The following is a 16,081-nucleotide window of genomic DNA, read 5'->3' as shown; positions in this document are numbered from 1 at the left end:
TCCCCACCCCTGCCCTTGATGAAATAAAACCACGTACAGTGGGGCGATCGTCATGTCTCTCTCCCTTCCGATCCCGTTTCAGCAGGAGCGCCCAAAGATGCGTCATGTCGCTGTATAGGGATAGCAAGCACGATCCCACGCTGAGAATTAATTCAAACTCGGACAGATGTTATACCAGTCGGGCGGCTGCTGCTGCAAAAGGCAGTCGTCAGCTCAACCTCTCCGTCCCGCCCTAGAATCCGTATTTTGCGCACCCCCAACCCCAGTGGAAATCATTGATGGTTGCTGGAGGGGAAGCATAGAAACAGAGGGGTGGAAGCAGGGGCCGTTTCATAGAAAAAGAGGAGCCGGAGCTCATCAGTGCAACTCATTTGAAGAAGAAGACTGCAGATTTATACCCCGCCCTTCTCTCTGAATCAGAGACTCAGAGCGGCTTACAATCTCCTGTATCTTGTCCCCCCACAACAGACACCCTGTGAGGTGGGTGGGGCCGAGAGGGCTCTAGAAGAAGAAGAATTGCAGATTTATACCCCGCCCTTCTCTCTGAATCAGAGACTCAAAGCGGCTTACAATCGCCTGTATCTTCTCCTCCCACAACAGACACCCTGTGAGGTGGGTGGGGCTGAGAGGACTCTAGAAGAAGAGGAATTGCAGATTTATACCCCGCCCTTCTCTCAGACTCAGAGTGGTTTACAATCTCCTGTGTCTTCTCCCCGCCCCCCACAATAGACACCCTGTGAGGTGGGTGGGGCTGAGAGGGCTCTCCCAGCAGCTGCCCTTTCAAGGACAACCTCTGCCAAAGCTCTGGCTGACCCAAGGCCATTCCAGCAGCTGCAAGTGGAGGAGTGGGGGAATCAAACCCGGTTCTCCCAGATAAGAGTCCGCGCACTTCACCACTACACCAGACTAGCTCTCTGTTATTTGCATAACTCATTTGCATTGGTCACATACCCCTGACATCACCGGAAGGTGGACTAAATTAGTTCAGCTCAGCATCTAGCTTAAAATACTTCTGGAATTTTAAGTGCCATAATAAAACCTTATTCCCGTCACACTTTTTCAGAGACTTTCTCCTCCGTGGCCACAGTGGCATGAGGAAGATTTCCAGCTGTCTGCTTGATATGCTTTGGTTCTTTCCCCATTTTTTGTGGGGAAAAAAATATTAGAAAGTTCATCCAATCTTAGAGTTCAGCAAAATTCTCACAGGGGGTTTGAACAATGGAGCCCAGAAGCAAGTTTTTTTTCTTTGGGGGGGAGGGGTTAAGAAAGAAACAGCACAATAAAATTTAGAGCAGGGGTGTTAAACATGTGGCCCAAGGCTGAATAAGGTCCCCAGAAGGCTCCTATCAAGGCCCTGAGCGTTGGCTGCTTCCTTCTCCCTCTCTCTTGCTTCCTTCTACATCACAGCTTGCTTTGCCAGGCTCTCTCAATTGCACAGCAGAGCTACTGAGCCAAGCCTCTCTTCCTTCTGTTGGCTGAGGCTCCTCCCTCTCCCGGTCCCCTGGAGAAGGAAGGAAAGAGCCAGAACTTCCTTTGCCCACTGCCCTGGATCCCATGGGAGAAATACAAAGAAAACACCTTTAAGAATGAATGCTACTTTTTAAAGCATGTTTTTAATTGTGTTTGTCCGTGTCTTTTATAAAGTTTACATCTCTGCTACCTAATCTTAAATAGTTACACACATGGCCCAGTCAAACATGGCCTGGCCCCACAAGGTCTCATTTATATTAGATTTGGTTCTCATAATAGGGTTGCCAAGTTCCCTGCATTCTCTGGCGGGGGGACTTTTGCGCATGCGCAACACTATGACGTCACCCGGAAGTGACATCATCGCACCAGTGATGTGCGCGGCCACTCTAGGCGTTTCCGGGAAAACTCTATGGTTTTCCCGGACACTCTAACAATTTGGGAGGGACAACTCTGTGGTACAATAGGTACCATAGAGTTTTGCCCTCCCAAATTGCTAGAGCGTCCAGGAAAACCATAGAGTTTCCCTGGAAATGCCTAGAGCGTCCACACATGATGTCACCGGCACGATGATGTCACCTGCAATGTGAGCTGGCAGGTTGGGAATCTCCAGGGTGGGAGAATCCCTGCCTGGCCTGGGGGCTTTGCAGCCCTACCTCGTTACAAATGAGTTTGACATCCCTGATTTAGAGGTTCTGGAGCTCTGCCCAAAACGAGGCCTGCCCAGGGCAATGGGTAATGCTGAGCAGCAGGTCATTCCACCCCGCACTCCCCACAACGATCTGCCTAAATTCACAGAATCAGCCTGGCTTTGAAACTTATAATGCTGTGAAGTCCAAATGTGGACAAACTTACTAGACACCATGAGAGGGGGGATTAAACTTTGGCAGCAGCCACACTATAAGAACATGAGAGAAGCCATGTTGGATCAGGCCAATGGCCCATCCAGTCCAACACTCTGTGTCACATAAGAACATAAGAGAAGCCATGTTGGATCAGGCCAGTGGCCCATCCAGTCCAACACTGTGTCACATAAGAACATAAGAGAAGCCCTGTTGGATCAGGCCAGTGGCCCCTCCAGTCCAACACTCTGTGTCACACAGTGGCCAAAAAACCAGGTTCCATCAGGAAGTCCATCAGTGGGACCAGGACACTAGAAGCCCTCCCACAGTCCCCCCCCCCCCAAGAATGCAGAGCATCACTGCCCCAGACATAAGAACATAAGAGAAGCCATGTTGGATCATACCAATGGCCCATTCCGTCCAACACTCTGTGTCACACAGTGGCCAAAAAACCAGGTGCCATCAGGAGGTCCATCAGTGGGGCCAGGACATTAGGAGCCCTCCCACTGTTCCTCTGCCACAAGTACCAAGGATACAGAGCATCACTGTCCCAGACATAAGAATGTAAGAGGAGCCATGTTGGATCAGGCCAATGGCCCATCCAGTCCAATGCTCTGTCATGCAGTGGCCAAAAAACAACAACAAGTGCCATCAGGAGGTCCACCAGTGGGGCCAGGACACTAGAAGCCCTCCCACTGTGCCCCCCCAAGCACCAAGAATACAGAGCATCACTGCCCCAGACAGAGAGTTCCATCTATACCCTGTGGCTAATAGCCACCGATGGACCTCTGCTCCAGATGGTTATCCAATCCCCTCTTGAAGCTGTCTATGTTTGTAGCCGCCGCCACCTCCTCTGGCAGTGAATTCCACATATTAATCACCATTGGGCATCCCAGCATCTTTGGACCTTAGGTTTTTGGCAAAACAGCCGGAAGATTCAGGCGATTTTAGCGGCAGGGTAGCTCAGATCTACGAGCGGCTGGCAGGAGCTTCGGGCTCAGCTCCCTGACCAGGGGCTGTGGAACCTGAGCGGCGAGTTTCCTCAAATCGTTGGCCAAACCGAGCTTGCTAGTTTAGCTGACTTGGCAGTAACATCGGTTTGGAGCTAGGTCCATGGAACAAAGGCCGAACCCCAGTGCTCCAAGAGGGAGGGCGACACATCTGCCCACAGCTGGATAAGGCCACGCTGTTTGTTTCAAGTTTGTGGTTACTTTCTGTCTGTCTGGAATGATGGCTGGGACTGTTCTGGATTTAGCCGCCTGGCTAATGAGACGTCTTTCTTCTCCTCCACCACGTTTCCTTTGGCTCCAAACCTCACTTCTTGCTGGGGATTCTGGAATGTTATTTCTTGTCTTGTATACACACAGGGAGGGGTTTTTTTTTTCCGGGGAGGGGGGAGAGAGGAGAAGGGAAGAAGAGAAAAGCAAACAGAGACAGAGACTGTTCACGCTCACGACCTGGTGCCAGCACCCCTGCTAAAAAACCTCACTTCGCTTGGAGCTCTGCCAAGGGAGGAAGTGTTTCAGAGGCTGAAATCGAAAAGCTTGTTTGGACTCTCTCGGAAGTAGCCAGGGGTAAGTTGGAGGGAAAGAGATGGTTGGCTTACCATGGAACCAACTGGAGGTGCCCACGCTGGACCCCTTGGATTCCAGGAGGCTTCTTCGGATGCCCACTTGGAGGAAGAAGGAGGAGGAGGAGGAAGAGGAGACGAAAGAGAAAAAGAAGAGGAGGAGAAGGAGAAGAAGGAGGAGGAGGAAGAGGAGAAGAAGGAGAAAAAGAAAAGGAGGAGGAGAAGAAGAAATAATCAGATTTATACCCTGCCTAAACTCCTAATCTCTGGGTGCATTCACACTACACTTAAATAATGCGTTTTGCAATTGGATTTTTGCTATCGTTACGCTAGGCTTGCCAAGTCCAATTCAAGAAATATCTGGGGACTTTGGGGGTGGAGCCAGGAGCAAGGTTGAGACGTGCATAATTGAACTCCAAAGGGGGTTCTGGCCATCACATTTTAAAGGGACCACACACCTTATAAACGCTTTCCCTCCGCTGGAAATAACGAAGGATAGGGGCACCTTCTTTGGGGACTCATAGAATTGGACGCCCTGGTTCAATCTTTTTGAAACCTGGAGGGTATTTTGAGGAGAGGCACTGGATGCTATGCTGAAAATCTGGTGCCTCTATCTCAAAAAACAGCCCCCCCCCTAAGCCCCAGATACCCGCAGATTAATTCTCCATTATACTCACTGGGAATTGGTCTCCATAGGGAATAACAGAGCGCCCAACAAACATTTCCCTCCTCCGCTTTCTGATAGCCCTGAAGCGGAGTGAGGGCCTCTAATCCAAGAGATCCTGCTTTGGATGGTTGGCTCTATGGCATTGTACTATGCTGGGGTTCTGAATAAAACTAAGTTGGTCTTAAAGGTGCAATCGACTCCTATTTTGTTCAGTGGTAGAGCATCTGCTTGGTGAGCAGAAGGTCCCAGGTTCAATCCCCAGCATCTCCAACTAAAAAGGGTCCAGGCAAGGAGGCGTGAAAAACCTCAGCTGGAGACCCTGGAGAGCCGCTGCCAGTCTGAGTAGACAATGCTGACTTGGATGGATCGAGGGTCTGATTCAGTAGAAGGCAGCTTCATATGTTCATATGTTCTTAAGGGGAGGAACGGTGGCTCAGTTGTGGAGCATCTGCTTGGTAAGCAGAAGGTCCCAGGTTCAATCCCTGGCATCTCCAACTCAAAAGGGTCCAGGGAAATAGGTGTGAAAAATCTCAGCTTGAGACCCTGGAGAGCCGCTGCCAGTCTGAGTAGACAATACTGACTTTGATGGTCTGATTCAGCATAAGGCAGCTTCATATGTTCTTAAGGGGAGGGATGGTGGCTCAGTGGCAGAGCATCTGCTTGTTGCCAGTCTGAGTAGACAATACTGACTTTGATGGTCTGATTCAGTATAAGGCAGCTTCATATGTTCATATATACATATATATATGTTCAACACCTGTAATTAAGAACAATATGTAAAGTAACAAAGCCCAACATAAGAAGGAAAATTCTACAATCAACAAAGTAATTCAACAAGCAGTGTGACACAGTGCCGTAATCAGTACAAAAGCAGGTTGTTCTTAACAAAGACATACCAAGCCGGTCCAAAAGTGTGGCTCAGCCAACAGTATTCTTCTCTGGCCACTTCAGACTCGACCACCTTAAGGAAGCAGAGCTGTACCGGTGATCGATAGTATCTGGTTTCGGGTAGTCTTAGTCTTCAGCTCGCATAAATCTCCGAGCTATGACCCCATTTCCGAAATACATTACAAGAGGGGAAAAAAATATTCTCGCTGTCGGGATGTCTATCGCTTTCCTTTGGATCGAAACATGACCTTTCTACTCCTAGAGTGTTAAGTATTCAAGTTTTTTTGTCACCCTGGGGCTTTTCTTTCATTCTATAGCCGTATAATTACTCCTTTGCTTGTTGATTTCTGTCTAAAGTAGTATTCTCTTTTTGTCCATCCTGAACCTACTGCCCATCAGTATCATTGCATGCCATCAAGTTCTAGTCTTTTGGGAGAGGGAGAAAATTTCTTTAGTTGTAGATTTTCCGGGTTGTGCAGCCAGGGTCTTGGCATTGCGAGACCTCACGTTTCGCCAGCTGCTGTGACTAGCATCCTCAGAGGTGTAACCCAGAAAACAGGAGTTCTCTCTGGGTCAAACTGAGAAGAAGTTGGTAGGCAGGTAATTTATATCTACTCAAGCAGGTGGAGTAGGGCTGAGTCATTATCTTGTAGGAGCTTCCTGGGCTGTGACATGTTAATGGAGGAGCTTTCCTGAGGGGGTTCTTTTGTATACGGATTGGCTGTTGAAATTCTAATCTTATCTGTAGTGCTGTTGTAAGATATAAAGCATTTTGTGATTTTCAAGGCTCAAAGCCATGCCCTATTCATTTTTAAACTCTCTTCCTTCCTGTTGAAATTGTCTTTATGGATTTCAATGGCTTCCCTGTGTTAGCTGACATGATAATTGGATGTGTTGTCCAGCATTACGCTGTCTTGGAATAAGATACTGTGTCCTGTCTCTTTCTCAACTCTCTCCACCCCATGCGTAATTTAAAAAAACTCAATCATGGCATTGCGAGACCTCACGTTTCGCCAGCCGCTGTGACTGGCATCCTCAGAGGTGTAACCCAAAAAACGGTAGTTCTCTCTGGGTCAAACTGAGAAGAAGTTGGTAGGCAGGTAATTTATATCTACTCAAGCAGGTGGGGTAGGGCTGAGTCATTATCTTGTAGGAGCTTCCTGGGCTGTGACATGTTAATGTCAACCCACACCGATGTCTCTTTTCCAAACTGAAAAGTCCCAGACACCTCAGCCTGTCTTCCTAGGGAAGGTGTTCCAACCCCCTCATCATCTTGGTTGGCCTCCTCTGTCCATTTTCCAGCTCTGCAATGTCTTTTTAGAGATGAGGCCACACCATAGATCTATAAAGGATTATTACAATTTGTTGCTGCTCAGTCGCACAGTCGAGTCCGATTCTTTGTGACCCCCTGGACCAAGTCACGCCAGGCCCTCCTGTCTTCCACCATCCTCTGAAGTCCGCTCAAATTTGTGTTAGTTACATCAGTAACGCTGTCCCAGCCGTCTCCTCTTTTGCCATCCCCTTCTTCTTTTGCCTTCTGTCTTTCCCAGCATCAGGGTCTTCTCCAGTGAGCGCTCCCTTCTCATTGGGTGGCCAAAGTGTTTGAACTTCAGCTTCAGCATCTGACCTTCCAGGGAACAGTCTGGGTTGATTTCCCTTAGAACTGACTGGTTTGATCTTCTTGCAGTCCAAGGGACTCTCAAGAGTCTTCTCCAGCACCACAGCTCAAAAGCATCTTTTCTTCTGCGCTCGGCCTTCCTTATGGTCCAGCTCTCACACCATACATTTTTGTTGTTGTTGTTTTTCAGTCGCACAGCCGAGTCCAACTCTTTGCAACCCCATGGACCAAGTCACACCAGGCCCTCCTGTCTTCCACCATCCTCTGAAGTCTGCTCAAATTTGTGTTTGTTACATCGGTAACGCTGTCCAGCCATCTCCTCTTCTGCCGTCCCCTTCTTCTTTTGCCTTCTGTCTTTCTCAGCATCAGGATCTTCTCCAGGGAGTGCTCCCTTCTCATTTAGTGGCCAAAGTATTTGAGCTTCAGCTTCAGCACCTGACCTTCCAGGGAACAGTCAGGGTTGATTTCCCTTAGGACTGACTGATCGGATCTTCTTGCAGTCCAAGGGACTCTCAAGAGTCTTCTCCAGGGAGCGCTCCCTTCTCGTTGGGTGGCCAAAGGATTGGAGCTTCAGCTTCAGCATCTGACCTTCCAAGGAACAATCAGGGTTGATTTCCCTCAGGACTGACTGATTTGATCTTCTTGCAGAAGACTGGCATCCTCAGAGGTGTAACCCAGAAAACTGGAGTTCTCTCTGGGTCAAACTGAGAAGAAGTCGGTAGGCAGGTAATTTATATCTACTCAGGCAGGTGGGGTAGGGCTGAGTCATTATCTTGTGGGAGCTTCCCAGGCTCTCAAGTCTTCTGTTACAACACAGTCCCTTCCCTAATAATCCCTCACATAGCGTTTGCCTTTTTCACCACTGCAGCACACTGGGTTGGCACCCCAAACAGATGGTACATGCTGGGAGGGAGAGGGGGTGGCAGGAGGAAATTCCCTGGCGCAAAGGGGAGACAAATTGGCATTCCTGGCATAGTGACATTGCTTCTGGTGCAAACCAAATTACAGAGTTTGAGGTGAGTGCTAGAGCATTACCTCCGGAGCAACAGGGCTTTTTTTGTAGCAGGAACTCCTTTGCATACTAGGCCACACACCCCTGATTTAGCCAAACCTGCAAGAGCTTGTAGTAGATCCTGTACTAAGAGCCCTGTAAGCTCTTGGACGACTGGCTACATTAGAGGGGTGTGGCCTAATATGCAAAGGGTGTGGCCTAATATGCAATCCTGTACAGAACAAAGAAAAGGGCATCTGAACGTTTATTTATTTACGTTTTACTTAAAACACGTATTCGCTGCCCTTCTTTCTTATGGGGCTCAAGGCATCTTACAACAGATAAAAATATATAAAACAATATAATATATATATATATATATATATATATATATATATATATATATATATATATATATATATATATATATATATAAAAAAATGGAACCCTGAATTTAAAATCACAATTCAGGATTGCTTCCATCCCCAAGTCAGCTGGCCAGCGGGGGGAAGCCCCACCCCCAGAGGACCATGTGCCTTTCCACCTCCGGAGGCTTCAGTCTCCAATTGAAAGGCTTCCTCTTGGGATGGGGTGTCTGTGTTGCTGTGAAGAAGCTGGCAGCAACTCGTGAGTAGAGAGGCCAATCCCTCGCTTCAGAGTCACCAGAAAGGGGGGGGGGAGGGAGGGAAATGTCTGCTGTACACTTCATTATTCCCTGTGGAGATCGATTCTCATAGGGTATAATGGGGAATTGATCTGGAGGTTTCGGGAGCTCTGGGGGAGCTGTTTTTTGAGGTAGAGGTACCAGTTTTTCAGTATAGTATCTAGTGCCTCTCCCCAAAGTACCCCCCAAGTTTCAAAACGATTGGACCACGGGGTCCAATTCTATGAAGGTGCCCCTATCCTTCATTGTTTCCTATGGAAGGAAGACATTTAAAAAGTTGTACTGTCCCTTTATGTGATGGCCAGAACTCTCTTGGAGTTCAATTATGCTTGTTACACCCTTGTTCCTGGCTCCACCCTCAAAGTCTCCTGGCTCCACCCCCAGAGTCGCCAGATATTTCTTGAATTGGACTTGGCAACCCTAAATCAAACGCAGTCCAAATAAAGCCATCTTTAGCTGCCTCCTAAAGATTGAGAGTGAAGGGGCCAGGCATACTTCCCTGGGAAGATTGTTTTATAACTGTGGGGCTGCCACCGAAAAGGCTCTGTCTAGGGTTGCCAGGCCTAATTCAGACAATATCTGGGGACTTTGAGGGTGAAGCCAGGAGACTTTGGGGGTGGAGCCAGGAGACTTTTCCATTCCCTAAAACAAATAAACAAAAATACAGCAGTGCAGTTCCCCTGAATACACTCTTCATTTCCTCATCCCCCAGCAGCTCTCTCTGTCTGTCTTTGTCTCTCTTTCTCTCTCTCTCATTCGCTAAAGTGCACTGAAAGTACATTATTCAATAGGTGTGGAATTAGCCTGTCTGAGCTAGGGTTGCCAATCCCCCGGTGGGGGCAGGGAATCCCCCGGTTTGGAGGCCCTCCCCCCGCTTCAGGGTTGTCAGAAAGCGGAGGGAGGGGAGGGAAATGTCTTCTGGGAACTCTATTATTCCCTATGGAGATTTATTCCCATAGAAAATCATGGAGAATTGATCCGCGGGGCTCTGGGGGGGCTGTTTTTTGGGGTAGATGCACCAAAATTTCAGTATAGCATCTAGTGCCTCTCCCCAAATTTCCCCCCAAGTTTCAAAACGATTGGACCAGGGGGTCCAATTCGATGAGCCCCAAAAGAAGGCGCCCCTATCCTTCATTATTTCCTATGGAAGGAAGGAATTGAAAAGGTGTGCCGTCCCTTTAAATGTGATGGCCAGACAGTTATGCTTGCCATACCCTTGCTCCTGGTTCCACCCCCAAAGCCCCCTGGCTCCACCCCCAAAGTCCCCTGGCTCCACCCCCAAAGTCCCCTGGCTCCACCCCCAAAGTCCCCAGATATTTCTTGAATTGGACTTGGCAACGCTATTCTGAGCATCAGTTCTAAAGGGATTGCCAGTCTTTGCCTGGATGCGGACGACCAACCCCAGAGGTGACCTGCTCGTTTTGCACAGACAAAGGCTAAACATGGGCCCCCTTCCGCCAAAACAATGGGGGCGAAGGGATGGGGAACGGTCTCCAAGTTTAGCCGCTCTCTGAAACATCCGTGGCTTTTGAGGCCTAGATGAGAAGCCAGAGAGGCAGTTCAGGAGGGCGACTGGTCCCATCTGGGCTGAGGTCTGGGTGAGAACAAAAACCACAAGTATATGGCACAATTGGGAGGAGGGGAAAGTACGCAAAGCAGCAATGCTCTGGGGGTTGAAGAGGTTTTCTGGTGCTATTCTTGCCAGCTGCAGGAATGGCCTTGGGTTCGGCATAGCTCTCTTATCTGGGAGAACCGGGTTTGATTACCCCCTCCTCCACTTGCACCTGCTGGAATGGCCTTGGGTCAGCCAGAGCTCTTTTATTTGGGAGAACCGGGTTTGATTCCCCACTTCTCCATCTGCAGCTGCTGGAATGGCCTTGGGTCAGCCAGAGCTCTCTTATCTGGGAGAACCGGGTTGGATTCCCCACTCCTCCACTTGCAGCTGCTGGAATGGCCTTGGGTCAGCCAGAGCTCTCTTATCTGGGAGAACCGGGTTGGATTCCCCACTCCTCCACTTGCAGCTGCTGGAATGGCCTTGGGTCAGCCATAGCTCTCTTATCTGGGAGAACCGGGTTGGATTCCCCCCTCTTCCACTTGCAGCTGCTGGAATGGCCTTGGGTCAGCCAGAGCTCTCTTGTCTGAGAGAACAGGGTTTGATTCCCCACTCCTTCACTTGCACCTGCTGGAATGGCCTTGGGTCAGTCATAGCTCTCTTATCTGGGAGAACCGGGTTGGATTCCCCCCCTCTTCCACTTGCAGCTGCTGGAATGGCCTTGGGTCAGCCAGAGCTCTCTTATCTGGGAGAACCAGGTTGGATTCCCCACTCCTCCACTTGCAGCTGCTGGAATGGCCTTGGGTCAGCCATAGCTCTCTTATCTGGGAGAACCGGGTTGGATTCCCCCCTCTTCCACTTGCAGCTGCTGGAATGGCCTTGGGTCAGCCAGAGCTCTCTTATCTGAGAGAACAGGGTTTGATTCCCCCCTCCTCCACTTGCACCTGCTGGAATGGCCTTGGGTCAGCCATAGCTCTCTTATCTGGGAGAACCAGGTTGGATTCCCCACTCCTCCACTTGCAGCTGCTGGAATAGCCTTGGGTCAGCCATAGCTCTCTTATCTGGGAGAACCGGGTTGGATTCCCCCCTCTTCCACTTGCAGCTGCTGGAATGGCCTTGGGTCAGCCAGAGCTCTCTTATTTGAGAGAACAGGGTTGGATTCCCCCCTCTTCCACTTGCAGCTGCTGGAATGGCCTTGGGTCAGCCAGAGCTCTCTTATCTGGGAGAACCAGGTTGGATTCCCCACTCCTCCACTTGCAGCTGCTGGAATGGCCTTGGGTCAGCCATAGCTCTCTTATCTGGGAGAACCGGGTTGGATTCCCCCCTCTTCCACTTGCAGCTGCTGGAATGGCCTTGGGTCAGCCAGAGCTCTCTTATCTGAGAGAACAGGGTTTGATTCCCCACTCCTCCACTTGCACCTGCTAGAATGGCCTTGGATCAGCCATAGCTCTTGCAGGAGTTGTCCTTGAAAGGGCAGCTTCTGGGAGAACTCTCCCAGCCCCACCCACCTCACAGGGTGTCAGTTGTGGGGGAGGAAGGTAAAAGAAGATTGTGAACCGCTCTGAGATTCAGAGTAAAGGGAAAGGAAAGGAAAGGTCCCCTGTGCAAGCACCAGTTGTTTCCAACTCTGGGGTGATGTTCCTTTCACAATGTTTTCATGGCAGACTTTTTATGGGGTGGTTTGCCATTGCAATAGAGCCCTGTGGCGCAGTGTTAAAAGCTGCAGTACTGCAGTCCTAAGCTCTGCTCACGACCTGAGTTTGATCCCCGGCAGAAGCTGGGTTTTCCGGTAGCCGGCTCAAGGTTGACTCAGCCTTCCATTCTTCCGAGATCTGTAAAATGAGTACCCAGCTTGCTGGGGGAAAGTGTAGATGATTTTATAAGGAATGTGATGACACCCTCCCTTACTGCCAGTATTAATGTTGGAAAACAAAATTGTGAGAACTGGTTCCATCGAGAAATTGTGACTAGAAGAAGATGTGCTGTTGAAACGTGCTAGTTCACCTGAGAAGCATGCCGTCGTGTTCCTTATGAACTTTATTCTGCGTGAACCACTAGCAATCTCTGCGAAGTCTTCTTTAGATGGCTGGACTTTAGCGTCTCGTTATAAACTGTATCACCACAGCGCATCTCTGTGAGCTGAACTGGTTCGCTGAATCAGTTGCTGGTTATTAGAAAATAAGGCGTGAAGAAGAAGACAAAGAAGAAGAGACTGGATTTATACCCGCCTTTCGCTAGCCAAAGAAGTCTCAGAGTGGCTTACAATCTCCTTTCCCTTCCCCTCCCCACAGCAGACACCCGTGAGCCATGTTCCCTCTAAGCTGCAGAGTCTTGTGAGCGAAAATTCTACTTTGTGAGCCCCTGACATGAAAGTTGTGAGCGACTGCATCCGTTAGTGTGCTCTGGGGACATCCTTCCTGAGCTGAGACAAAAATGTGTGCGCTGGAGGCTAAAGATCCGTGAGCTAGCTCACGCTAACTCAGCTTAGAGGGAACGCTGCTTGTGAGGAAGGTGGGGCCGAGAGAGCTCTGACAGAAACTGCTCTTGAGAGGAACAGCTCTGAGAGAACTTGGGACTAACTCAAGGTCACATCAGCAGGTGCAAGCAGAGGAGTGGGGAATCATACCCAGATAAGAGTCCAACCCACTTAACCACTACACCAAACTGGCTCAGGGCTTTTTTTTTTTTTTAGAGAAGACATTGACAAGAGTTTCGGAACATGGAAGTGTATTATTTTGAGTTGTCTTCACGCAGTGGTGCATTGTGGTTTCTCAGCCTTAGATTGTGTTTTTCCTGTGTTGTTACTGTAACCTCCGGACGGTGGCTGGAGGTCTCCTGGGGTGACAGTTGATCTCCAGAGATCAGTTCACTTGGAGAAAATGGCTGCTTTGGAAGGTCAGTGACATCATACCCCTATGAAGTCCCTCTAGGGTTGCCAAGTCCAATTCAAGAAATATCTGGGGACTTTGGGGCTGGAGCCAGGAGACATTAGGGGTGGAGCCAAGATCAAGGCTGTGACGAGCATAATTGAACTCCAAAGGGAGTTCTGGCCGCCACATTTAAAGGGACGGCACACCTTTTCAATTCCTTCCTTCCATAGGAAATAATGAAGAATAGGGGCACCTTCTTTTGGGGCTCATAGAATTGGACCCCCTGGTCCAATCTTTTTGAAACTTGGGGGGTATTTTGGGGAGAGGCACTAGATGCTATACTGAAAATTTGGTGCCTCTACCCCAAAAAACAGCCCCCCCCAGAGCCCCCGATACCCGCGGATCAATTCTCCATGATTTTCTATGGGAATAAATCTCCATAGGGAATAATAGAGTTCCCAGCAGACCTTTCCCACCCCTCCTCCCGCTTTCTGACGACCCTGAAGTGGGGGGAGGGCCTCCAAACCGGGGGATCCCCTGCCCCCACCTGGGGATTGGCAACCCTAAGTCCCTCCCCTCCTTCCTACATTCCGCAGGGCCTGTAAGACCGAATTGTTTCGACAGGCCTCCGATGCTTAAACGGAGAGAGAGCTGCCCCCTGACATCAGCTAGAGTTCCCGGTGACCGACCGTCTGAAAAGCAGAACCGCCAACATAGTAATGGTACAGCGCCATGGAATAGTTTTTAAATTTTAATTGTATTAATGTTTTATAGATTTTATTGACTTATTGTTTTAAATCGCGTAAACGACTGTTGTAAGCCGCCCTGAGTCCGCTTGCCGAGAGAGCGGGATAAAAGTCTAATGTAAATAAATAAATAAATGGGTGTGGCCTAATATGCAAGTGAGTTCCCGCTGGACTTCTCCCGCAAAAAAAGCTCTGTGTGAAGTAATACAGATGTCGGGGTGTGTGGCCTAATATGCAAATGAGTCCCTGCTGGGCTTCTCCCACAAAAAAGCTCTGTGTGAAGCAATAATGATGTCGGGGGTGTGGCCTGATATGCAAATGAGCTCCTGCTGGGCTTTTCCCACAAAAAAGCTCTGCGCGAAGCAATAATGATGTCGGGGGTGTGGCCTGATATGCAAATGAGCTCCTGCTGGGCTTTTCCCACAAAAAAGCTCTGGGCGAAGCAATAATGATGTCAGGGGTGTGGCCTGATATGCAAATGAGTTCCTGCTGGGCTTTTTCTACAAAAAGCGCGATGTGAAGCAATAATGATGTCGGGGGTGTGGCCTGAGATGCAAATGAGTTCCTGCTGGGCTTTTTCTACCAAAAAAGCCTTGCTCTTTGGTATCTGATCCCACTGCTCTTCCTCATCAAACATAGACTTTTTCCCACTGTCTCGGCAGACGGACCCCAACTTCTGCCTGCTCTCTGCTTTTAATTAATCTTCCATCTCCATTCTGGGTTTTTATGGCCTGTTCCCGACATCAGGAAGTGATTTGTCAGCCGTGGAGGCTGAGTTTTTATGTGGGCCACTCAGCTGATGAGGGACTGCAGACAGCTGTGGGAAAGAGGCTGCGGCGGCGTGACTCCAGGCAACCTTTTCATGGGGGTTTCGGGTGCATGTCCAGGGGAGCGGAGACCCTCTCTCGATAAGGCTGAGGCCTGCTTTTTCTCAAGACGTCTCCAAGGCACAATCCTCCTAGCACCCGTGAAGCTGCCTTATCCTGAATCAGATCCCTGGTCCGTCAAAGTCGGAATTGTCAACTCAGGCTGGCAGCTGCTCTCCAGAGTCTCAGGCAGAAAAAGGTCTTTCCCATCTCTAGCTGGAGATGCCGGGGATTGAACCTGGGACCTTCTGCCACAGCCCCTCCCTAAGATGGAACCATGAATGAATACACAATAAAGCTGCTTTCTACTGAATCAGATGATTTGTTCATCAAGCTCAGACTGGCAGACTGTTCAGACTGTTCGGATTGGCCAGGGTTTCAGGCAGAGGTCTTTCCCATCACCTGTTCTCTGGTCCTTTTAGCTGGAGATGCCGGGGATTGAACCTGGGGCCTTCTGCATGCTAAGCAGATGCTCTGCCGCTGAGCTACAGCCCTTCTCCATTAGTCTCCAAGGCCTCAGGCAGAGGTCTTTCCAATCACCTACTGTCTGGTCATTTTAACTGGAAATGCAGAGGATTGAACCTGAGACCTTCTGCCAAGCAGATGCTCTACCACTGAGCCACAGCCCTTCTCCAGGGTCTCAGGCTGAGGTCTTTTCCATCACCTCCTGCCTGGTCCTTTTAGATAGAGATGCCAGGGATTGAACCTGGGACCTTCTGCATGCCAAGCAGATGCTCTGCCACTGAGCCAGAGCCCTTCTCCATTAGTCTTCAGGGTCTCAGGCTGAGGTCTTTCCCATCACCCACTGCCTGGTCCTTTCAACTGGAGCTGCTGGGGATTGAACCGGGGACCTTCTGCATGCCAGGCTCAGACTCTTCCTCTAAGCCACACACCCCCTGAGCAAAGGAGGAACTGAATCTGCTGTCCGTTGCAGGCTTTGTCTCTTGCAATTAAGGTTGCCAGCCTCCAGGTGGGGCCAGGAGATCTCTCAGAATTACAACTGATATCCAGGTGACAGAGATCAGTTCCCCAGAAGAAAAATGACTGGTTTAAAGGATGGACAAGATGGCATTCTATCCTGCTTGATCCCCACCCTTCTCAGGCTCTGCCCTCCCAGATCTCTGGGAATTTTCCAGGCGAGAGTTGGCAATGCTCAGTGGGCTGCAGTGTCCTGAGCCACTGCATGGATCATGGGGACAGTTGCCAACTCTGCCCTGGGAATTTCTGTGGTATGCCATAGGCCAGAGGTGGCCAAACTTTAGTGTAAGAGCCACATAGAATAAACATCAGATGTTTGACGGGAGGGAGGGAAGGAGGGGAAGAAGAAGACATTGGATATA

General features: G+C 49.6%; 1 protein-coding gene and 1 non-coding gene across 2 annotated transcripts in view; one reads left to right on the top strand and one right to left on the bottom strand.

The window, feature by feature from the left end:
* ADAM33 (ADAM metallopeptidase domain 33) overlaps positions 1-16,081 on the top strand; it is a 141,674-nt gene that overhangs the window by 53,469 nt on the left and 72,124 nt on the right. The window lies entirely within an intron of this gene.
* On the bottom strand, positions 15,165-15,241 carry TRNAA-AGC (transfer RNA alanine (anticodon AGC)). Its single transcript has one exon. It is a non-coding gene; the product is annotated as a tRNA-Ala (tRNA).

This window comes from Heteronotia binoei, chromosome 9, assembly GCF_032191835.1.
Source record: "Heteronotia binoei isolate CCM8104 ecotype False Entrance Well chromosome 9, APGP_CSIRO_Hbin_v1, whole genome shotgun sequence".
Classification (NCBI taxonomy): domain Eukaryota; kingdom Metazoa; phylum Chordata; class Lepidosauria; order Squamata; family Gekkonidae; genus Heteronotia; species Heteronotia binoei.
Note: the sequence above shows the minus strand (reverse complement) of the source record. Positions and strands in the feature narration are given on the sequence as shown.